Genomic DNA, 11,152 nt, shown 5'->3' with positions numbered 1-11,152 from the left:
AACACGTGTAAACCTACATTTTTTTGCTCAGCCCATTAGATGAATATTTGAGGCATAAAACATATAGAATATTAGAATGAGTAACATTAGTTTAATAAAATACATTATGCATTAAGAATAAGTCATTTCTGAATTAATATAAATAAGAATTCTAGAGATATGAGCCAATGGAGTAATCTCTCCATCAAGGAAGAAACAAAATGTCCTGTTTTTAACACATTTTTTAACTCTTTCTAAGTGGTCGTTCCTTGGATTCTTCCTTAGAAGTGAAACAAGACAAGTCACCTGGGTTCTCAAAAATGTTAAGTATTTAGAGCAGAGAAATTTTTCAAAGGAAAAACTTAGTAAATACTAGAGCCTACATATGCTATAGGTCACCCCATTTCTAAGTATTGTATTAACAGCTACCATTTATTGAACAATTACTCTATGCCAGGCATTGTGCTAGGAATACTTTATACTTATTATTTCATTTAATCCTTACAGTAATACTATAAGGCTACAAATAAGAAATGTAGGTATTTTGTTAAGATTCAAACAGCCTTGAAATGTTATTATCAGGATACATACATATTCATGTCTGAGTGAATCTAGGATTTAGAGCTCTACTGAATCCTGTCTATGCCAAAAAAGAAATGAGAGTAAGTACTAACGTTTTAGAGGATATTATTAATTATATCTTCAGAAATTTATTAGTAATCTATATTCTTGCCAGCTGTGTTTGAGGAGTCTCAAATCTTTATGTCCTGGCCTATATTGGGTAGTTTACTTTTGGTTTATGAAACAGTTAAATGCCTTTTAAATGCAGATCAATATAATTACAAAAATTATTGTAATTATATCGCTTACATAAATCTAGTTGACATTACAAAATAAAACTAAAACATTTCTATAAAAGCATTTTACTACAAATTGTTGCTCAAAATGTGTAAGAACGCTTGCTTCTGCACAGCCTCGCCAGTCTTGGATCATCAAAGAATTTCATATTTGCCAAATTCCTGTGGTTTTGACCTTTCTTGATATATAAATATTGCGAATCATTTCATGATTAATTTTGGATAATTTGTTGTTTAATGTAAATCACTTTTACATTGTGATATGTGTGTTGTGGTGTGGTGTGCTTCTCTGTGCGAATTAATAATATTGAATCTCTCCTGTCACCTTAAGAATCAAACCTGATTCCTCCCTTTTATACATACCATACAATCAATTAACCAATTTGATTGGCCCAACTTTCAAAATATATCCAGAATCAAACCATTTAAATTCGTCATGTTTCATCTGAACTGTTTTGACATTCTCTAGCTCATTTTTCTCAACAGAATAGTTAGTGCGACACATTTGAAACAAGTGAAATCATGTGATTACTCTGCTCAAAATCTCATTCTGAGTAAAAGCTAAAATCTTTAGACTACATAATGGTATTTAGTCATCTGGTCCTTGGCTGTCCTTCTTTATGTCTCAATCCTCTCTCACTAGCTGGCCTTCTTTTTGTGCCACAGCTTGTCAACTATGCCTCCACTTCAGGCTATTTGCACTGGTGCTTTTTTCGACCACTTGTGCTCTCTTTCTACTCTCAATCTCTCAGATATCTGGTCCCTCCCTTCCTTCTTTTAGATTTATTAAGCATCAGTTCTTCACTATCCTGTGTAGAAAACAGTGCCCCAAGAATACATTTTCTTTGCCTTGCTGTGCCATTTTTTATTATATGTATAATGATTTATTAATACCTGAAACATTATGTATCTTTTTTCAGATGAATAAATTCTAATTTTAAAAACAAAATCATAAGAGAGGATGCATAGCAGAGAGTTTTCATGAAAAACATGTGTGAATTAATTATAATCATTGAGAGGAGAAGGTATTCCTAAGGAGAGAGAATGGGATTCTGATATATTCCCGTCACTGGTTATTGAATGATCTCTCTTTTTCCCACTGATTTGAAAATGCTGCTTTAATTTCTTACTGAATTCCCACATGTATAAAAAATTATTTTTAGATCACTTTATTTTAAACTAAATAATCATGTATATTTGGATCTATTTTGGGGCATTACTTTGATCATTGTCAAATTTCCCTTCAGAAAGATTGTACCAACCTACAACTCCAACAAATACATAAGCAGGTCTATTTGTCCACATTATTCACCAACAATCAGAAATTTACTTTAAAACATTTATATTTTCATATTCAGATCTTTGATGATTTAAGACAGGAGATGTATATATGTATATATGTGTATATACATGTATACACATATACATACACATATATGTATACATATATGAGACTAATATGTATAAACATTTTATAATATACATATTTATATTGTTTTTTAAATAGGTATGAGCTGATTTATTATAGATACAAAATAATTTTATCAATTGATTTGTGCCTTTCAACTTTATAAATGAATTTTATTTCAATATAAACTTTTAGTTTTTAATAAAATGTATATAGATTTGGCGAAATTATAAATCATTGACGTTATTATAAAATGTTGATTTAAATATTATATTGCTAAAGATAATTACATTATTATTTTTTTTAATCTTCCAATATTATTTATTCATGGACCTGGAGAGGTATTATTGTGTAGCAGTAAGCTCCTCAGACTCTAGATTTAATCTGGCTTGGATTTTAATCCTGCCTCTTATCATAGTATATAAAGAGCTTTATGAAACTGCCTTACCTCCTTCAGCTTCTACAGGCTCATCCTTATAATGGGGATAAAAGATATCAACCAAGAAATGTTGTTGGTCAATTAAATGGGATGACATCTAAATAGTTTTGTTGTGACCGGTAAAATCACCACAATAATATTATAAAACAAAGTTAAAATGTGTTGTGATAGTAAATTCTTGGGTATTTGCTACAATATTTGCTCCATTACTTTCTAAAATTTGATACTGACAATAAGAAATATGATATCAAACTATTTTGGTTTTAAATATATATATTTTGAGATTATTATTTCTGTGAAAATTTCAAAATCTCACTATTATCTTTCTAAGTATATCTCTTTATTAATTTCTCTATGTACGTGGCCATGCATTTTGATTTTGTTTGACTCAAGATTGGTTTTTCAGTTCCACAGTTTCTTTTCATAATCCTTCACTTAGGACTTTTTAGAAAGATCTGATCTCTCCTTCAGGAATTTCCAGCATCTCAGACCTTCATACCTCTCAGATTACATTCATTACACTTATTTCTTTACCCTAAAACACATATTTGGGGAACTTCTTTAGTAAATTTAAAATTCATTTTTTGAGTTTCTTCTCTTGATGATTTCCATAATATAAAATGATAGTATTTTCATAAAAGATTTAATTTGATATCAAATATTCACTCTCTATAATTGGAACCTACTCTTTACTATCTTATGGAACACAGAAAAGATGTGTAGGTTTCCTACTGTTTCTGGGAGTGAGCCTGCTTTAGTAGAGGTTACTACTATTGAATTTTCAGAAGTGTCCTTCTTTTAGATTATTTATTGATGAATTTATAAATTGCCTTTTAGATGGGTGTAGCTTCCTATTTATGTGTTTTAGTCTAAATCAATAAGAAAACAAGATATTTACATTTTAGCCATTTTATTTTTCTGTATTGGAATTCAGTCATCTGAGAGGCAGTGAGGAAGTGGGTGGCCAGGCAATCCAGTTAGGGAAGTTTGACTCAAAAGTGGTTGCTTTCCTTGTTAGTTGTATAAAGTTAATTATGGTGGAGACTATTTTACCTTCTCTGACTTACACAACAGTTCTCACATTGGATTTCTTGCTAGAGTGCTTCCCATTGCACACCCATCTCCGTTTGCAGTAAATTTAGGCTGACACATTGGCTAGTTACTTCACAATAATTCTTCCCTGGCAACTTCTGCTCTAAGCTTGTTTTATGTTTGCTGTTTGTTTCTGTTTTGGTTAGTTTCATCTTTTCTCCTGAGATATTCTGTCCATAAAAACACCAGGCAGGATTTCCTTTATATGTTTCATATTATCAGCTTTTCAGTACTTTTCTCAAAGCAATTCTATCTGAATTTCCTCTATCTACTGATGACATCCATTCCCATCTTCCATTTTTGAGAGAAGACAGACTTATTTTAACTTTTTAAATCCATTTGCTATTTCAAAAGGAATTTTTAAATGAAGTTAGACATTTGAATTCAAATAAATGCCTTTATACTTACATTTTTTAAACCTTAAATGTTCCTTAAAAGTGGCATCCCATCACAATTTAAACTAAAACACTCATGCATGCCACCATCTTCAATAAAGTAATAATTAGAATATGATTAATTTTTCTTCTTATTATTTTGTATTTGCATATGGAACATATATTCAATGCAGAGTCAAGATATTTGTGTGTCAAGTCTGAGGAAAAGGTATAACTGAAACAGGTACTTTTTCTAAACTGTCCATTAGGTCATCATGCCAGTAACTTAAAGCCTTTCAAGGAGTTCCCATCATCTTTCTCCAGACTACTTGTCTTGAACATTTCCCTTCTTGTGGTGTATTTTAAGAAATAGGGAGTTTGGTCCAGTGTGGAACATGATTGTTCTACAGTTTGGAAACAGGATGGTGAAATGAAAATAGAAAACCTCTGAAGAGCTGACTTTGAATTTCTTTTTGCACCATTTTCATATTTTTAAGATTGATAAACTTCTCAGATCTTTTTATCTATAAAATGATGAAAACGCTGACCTTGTAGAATTTTGGAAAATAAATCACATAAAGGGTTTAGAGCAATTGCCAGACACATTGTTAGTCATCAATGAATGAATTTTCTCTTTTGTGGAAGCTTTAAGTGAACAGAATTGTGACTGATCTCCGATTCCTCTTATATTTTCTTCTCACTATTTTTCCTCTGTTTTCCATCCTGCCTCCCTCCTAAGAGTGAAAATGCAACAACTGAAAGTGATGTAATTGCTTTGTTAAATTTCTGTATATGGGATACAAGTAAAGAAAAATTATTCTACCTGGAGATGTGCAATGACAATGGCAAAATAAAAGTACAGAGAATTGGAAGAATTTGAATCACTGAAGTTGGGATTTTCCTCTTGATAGCCAATTTAAGAAGTTGGAGTGAATAAGTTGTTGAAATAGCAGTTCAGCTGTCAATGTCACATTTTATTATACATAAATCCAACAATTCTCTTTCTATTAATGAGATCATTGGTTGACAATATGATTGTTATATGTGGCTGTGATATCACACATCTAGTTGAAAAATTCTTGATGTCTAACAGATAAGTATTCTAATTTGACATAAAATGAAGTCACCTTAGAGAATCAAATATTGCAGTATAAAATTTTCAGAATGTTGGCATTTATTTTGTTCTTCTCAAAGATGACACCAGCAACTTCAATGAAATAGTCTGTCGTGCTGTGATTTGAAAAGGCTAATTATGCATCTTTATATCAGGAAGTATTTGGTAAAGAAAGAATAATTCCTCAAATATATTTATTAATCTCAACACTTAAAATATGTTATAGATCAGAGCTATCAATTTTTTTTTTTTAGATAATTCTAAAGTAGTAGACATCAACATGGAAGAGGCCTAGAATTTTGTTTGATATTCTTTGCAAAACTCAATATGATTTGGAATTGATTGATTGTTCCTATATGCTGGACTATCTTTTTGACACCATTCTATTTGACACCATTCTTTCTAAAATTTGATACTGACAATAAGAAATATGATATCAAACTATTTTGGTTTTAAATATATAGATTTTGAGATTATTATTTCTGTGAAAATTTCAAAATCTCACTATTATCTTTCTAAGTATATCTCTTTATTAATTTCTCTACGTACGTGGCCATGCATTTTGATTTTGTTTGACTCAAAATTGGTTATAGGTAAATCATGGTACAATAAATTATATACAATCAGAATATTAATAGACTACAAATAGAAACTTTAATGTAACATAGACTGTAAGGATAAAAATTGATAAAATAAGTGCCATGAGAAAAAAACAAATGGTTATATTTTCTGATTAAATTATAGTAGAATAACTTGTGGGTGAAATGGTATTTGATATGAGTTTCAAAGAGTAGGAATCTTGCATGTAATATTAGAGTAGAGAAAGTATAAGCTTAGGAAGATAGTTGATAACATAAGGGGGAGCCTATTAGTTGAAAGAAACATGCATGGCTAGTTTAATAGAAATAAACATTTATATTAACATGGAAAATATTCAACATATATTGATAAGTAAAATAAATATAGGACAAATTTCCAAGATCATGTTAAATTTAATCTTATTATTCTGAGAAATAAGTTTACCACCAATTTATTGCATGAAATCCAAAAGAAAATATACTAAAATATTAGGAATAATTGGTTTATCTGGTGACAGTTTAAATATTCTAAATTTCTTCAATAAATATAATCTATTTATGTTTTACATTTTTCTAAAAATGTAGAGTAATCATTTGCTCCTCCTTTTGACCACTTACATTGTTTGAATTTGTGACTTTGTGATAGGGTTCTAGAAGCTTGTAAAATGACAAAATAAAACACAATGGGCTCTAGATTTTAATAAGTGAGTGACTGCTAAAAATAAAATTTAGTCTACTAGCAAAAACTATAGAGAATTGGATTAAAAGAGACAAAATGCTAACAGATGAAAGTGACGGGAGAATAAAAAAAAGTCTTTTCAAATATTTCAAACATAAAAATAATTCAGAACATAAGGTTCTGAGTCCATTAATAAATAACAACCGTATTAAATCTACAATAACATCAAAATAGACTGTTTACCTGCTTTTAAGATGGGTGCTTAAACAAAAGTTTTTTTTTTTTTTTAAATAATGCAGCGATAAGTATTGCCATATGAATATACAAGCTGCACAGTAGGTAAACATGATAGAAATATACACGTTAAACATTTAAGGCTAAACCAGTCACTATCTATGTAATACATAGGTGACTAGGAATGTGCCTCATTGTATCGAAAAAAACACAGGTTCTCGACTGTTAGGGTGGGTGCCACGTCCCCTATGCCAAAATATAACTACTAGCTCATCCACCATGCATTGATAGACAGGATAAAAGTATGCCGGCACCCACCTAACTATGAGTTTGCCCCCAGGAAGCCTATGGATATATGGGGGCCCATGGATAGCCCTGCATTTACTCGAATTGGACAAGCTGCTGTATTTGAGGATGGCCATATTTGCTTGCAACTGTGTAGCAGACGCTCCCATGACACCCCACAAATTGGGATGCATATTATCCATAACATAGCCATAGTAGATGGACCTCATGGTGGTATTACCCCTTAGCCATCTTTCTACCTGCGGCAGGTGATGTGGTAGTTGAACCCAAGTGGCAGAACATACTGCTCAAGCCTTGAATTATATTCATAAAGCTCTTAGTTTGGTAACTGATGAAGTAGATCAAATTAGAAAAGTAGTATTGCAAAATTATATGGTTTTGGATATCTTGACTGCTGCCCAAGGAGGCACATGTGCCATTCTCCACACTAAATGTTGTATTTACAGTCTGGATCACCAGCACAACATCTCACAAATCTTGGCAGGTATCTCCCAAGAAATACAGGAAATCCAGTGGCTCACTGGGGATCCTCTGCAAGAGTGGTGGGCAAGCCTAATGTTCACTTGACGCTGGATCTTAACTCTCCTAGGAGGTGGAGCCTACCTTCTAGTGGCATGTTGTTCCCTGTATTGTTGTTGTAGCCTGCGGGTACAGAGCTCGGCTCTCCTGCAGTGATCACTTGTCAAGCCTACATAGGTGTAAGGGAGGAAGCCGAAGGGGTAGAATGTGCAGAGAAAAAAGATGGCTGTAGTCAAGCTCCCTTCCAATACTCTTAGCAGCTAACTTCTGAGTGGAAGTGACTCAGCACTTCTTCCCTTATGTAAACATGTGACCAGTACGCATGAGCGAGCTTCCATTATCTGGCTGTGTGCCACTATTTTTTAAGCTGTATATAAAAGATGCCACCACCCCACAAGGCTGGCTGTGCCCTTGCTGGAATAAAGAGCTATCTTGCAGTTGCCTAAGGCTCCCGCATTTTCTTCCAACTGCCCAAGCCTTGTACCCCTTACCTCAGAACCTCAAATCTGCAACAACAACACATACATATTCTAGGATGCTGAAAATCAGAAAATAAATGGCGTTGTTACAATTCTGTAAAGCCATGAAAGAATTTGAATGATGCATTCTAATATTACATAAATATGTAGAATAATGATTAACGAGTTGTAAGACACTAGATTTTAAAGTGTGATTTAAAAAATGATAAAGAATGTAAAAAGAATTTTTTAGAAAGCACTGGTATGAAAATTTTAAAGTCATTTATGTTTAAGAAAAACTTAAATGATATTTTGTAAGTAAATATAAAATACATTAGAATCGCATTTAAATGTAGGTAAAGTCACCAAACAAATTATTTCATTTCTATTAATTGCCATATATTCTTTTTTACCTTAAATGCTGGGACTTGTTTATAATCATTGGAATATATCGTTTATGATATATTAATCTATTATTATAATATACCTTATAAATTTTATGTTGTGCGATTTTTATCAATATCTAAGAAAATTTTATTTATTTATGCCTTAGATCAATTGTAAAGGTATGACTTTTCTTACCTATTTAGCTTGGAAATAAATTAATAAGTACTTTTTTTCTGTTGTACTTTAAATATTTACCTATGAAGGAGTACATTGTTTTAACTCTATTCGGATTGATATCTGTTAAAATCTGTGGGAAATATCTAGAAGGAGACAGAGTTGATAAAAATTTTTCAGAAATATATGTATTTTCGAAGACCGATAATTATTCTATTTATACAGCCTAAAGTCTAATAGTAGTAAACATAAAGACATCAATAACAGTTTAATAGAATTTATAAAGTGTTTCCAAATATGTTATCATAAGTAATCTTCACAACAAGCCTTTTAAAAAGATAATTATTAAATTTTAACTTTATTGAAGGAATATTCATGGAGTACTTAATATGTCTACTATAGTTTCATATATTTCGATACCTAGCTCTTTCATACTTTCATATTTACTCTACAGTGCTACTACAATTTGTTTTGCTAAATGAAAAATCAAGGTGAGGTTTTGATTGAGGTTAAATTAATTGTATTAAAGTTGTATGGTATAGCATATTAATTATCTTATGCTTATATTAACTGATTTGGAGAACTAAGTTCTTAATAATATTAAGTCATCATATCCAAGAACATGACAAATCTCTCAATTTATTTTGTTTTAGTTTTGTAATCATCAATTTATTTTATAGTTTTAAATAAAAGGATTTTATAGTTATTTTATATTTAGCTTAATTATTTGCCATCTCTGGAATACAGGGCATGTCCCAGCCTTGTCAGTTCAAGCACCACTCATTATCCAGATGTGGCTATCCACCTGAAGAAGAGGGAAAGGGAATGGGAAAGGATTGACACTCTTCATAGTTTTTGCAGTAACAAACCAGCAAGTGACCTTGATATTTGCTCATTTTCCAGGTACATACTCAATGCTCTAGGCATCAGGCACAAAGGCTTTACCTTCCAGAAAGTACTTTCCAGACAATTTTAGAGATAGGTTCGCATTCTTCACTTAGATCTTATCAGTTTTCTGTCCTTCGGGCAATGCTTTGTCTGTGATGAAACACCTCTAGTTGTTCTGTACTGTTTTTATAAATAAATTTTTAAAGTATACTTTTTTTTGAGGGGGAGACTTGAAGAACTTGGTGCAGGTCCACTACACCTCAGTGTATCATATGGATCTGGGAAATAGTAATATATTTCCATACCTACGTGTAATTTTTGAAAGATGCATTTATACTCATTAATTGTGTTTCTTAGATTCCTCAGCCTGTGTTAATCTGATTTATGGCTTCATCAATTCTACAGACAACCACCTATCAAGGAAATCAGTGACTTCTAGTCAATATATCATCCTTTTGTACTTTTAATTTTTTAAATCTGTAAATTTTTGCAAGCTTATTTATTTTCTTCCACCCAAAAATAACGTTAAATTTTGTATCTTAATTTGCTACAAAATATTCCTTATAAATAGTCCAAAAGGTTACTTCTTATTTTGCAAAGAAAACAATTACAAGAATTGTAAATCATGAATGTACACGAATTCATGAAAAATGATGAATTTAACATGCTGTTATTTACATGCCCAAACAGGTACACCTTGACTTATAATAAGTGAGACTAGGTTCAGATTATATATTCTTACACATCTTATCTTGTGTATTTGAATCGAGTTACACTATCAAGACATTTATTTAGACATTAATTTTAATATATTGGCTAAATTACTCAGAGACACTTCTTTTAGAACTTCCCTTTTATTAGGACTTATGTATTATGAACTGTTTTTCAGTGGGTGAAACATTTTTATCAATTTATTCTTCAGAGAGTTTGTATAAGTGGCAGCTTTTTCACTCCCTCACTAAATGGTAGTATTGGGTTAAAGAGAAAATTGTTGTATCTTAATTTCTTTGAAAATAAAAGCAAAAAGTAAAGATACCTTACCTACACATGAGAAAAGAAAACTTCAATATTATCATTCTGGCACAAAAATCTATGCTATATTTTTATGTTGCTATTCTTTTATATTATTACAGAGTCAGTAAATATAATTGTAGAAAATTAGAAAACACAATTATAAAATAAATTAAAATATTGTGTTCTCACCAGTGATCACCAGTGATTACAATTCCTTAGTATAGATCTGTTTTTGTTTTTTAGTGGTATAAACTAAAATGAGATTATCCTGTACTTTCTAAAATTGGTATATATTTTTTAAAATTTTCCCCAGAACAAACAGTTTCAGTTTCTTCCATTGCAAAAAAAAAAAAAAAGAAAGAAACAAACAAAAAACTAGAATTGTTGATAAAAGACCTAACGTATAAATTAGTAACTTTTTTTGCATTTAAAAAACATCCTTAGGAATTAATTTTTTTCACGAAAAAATCGATAATTTTAGAATAAACTTTTAATAAGTGGCTTTTTCTCTGTGTATGTCAAATATCAAAATAAACTGATTTAAGTTTTTCTCAACTCTGTAGATTTAATTTAGCTTATCAGCATTAAATCTACCCTTTGCTGATAAAGCTGATCTTTTATCTTATTATCATGAAGTTTTTTAAGTCCTTAG

This window comes from Pteropus vampyrus, unplaced genomic scaffold, assembly GCF_000151845.1.
Source record: "Pteropus vampyrus isolate Shadow unplaced genomic scaffold, Pvam_2.0 Scaffold20, whole genome shotgun sequence".
NCBI classification, from domain to species: Eukaryota; Metazoa; Chordata; class Mammalia; order Chiroptera; family Pteropodidae; genus Pteropus; species Pteropus vampyrus.
Note: the sequence above shows the minus strand (reverse complement) of the source record.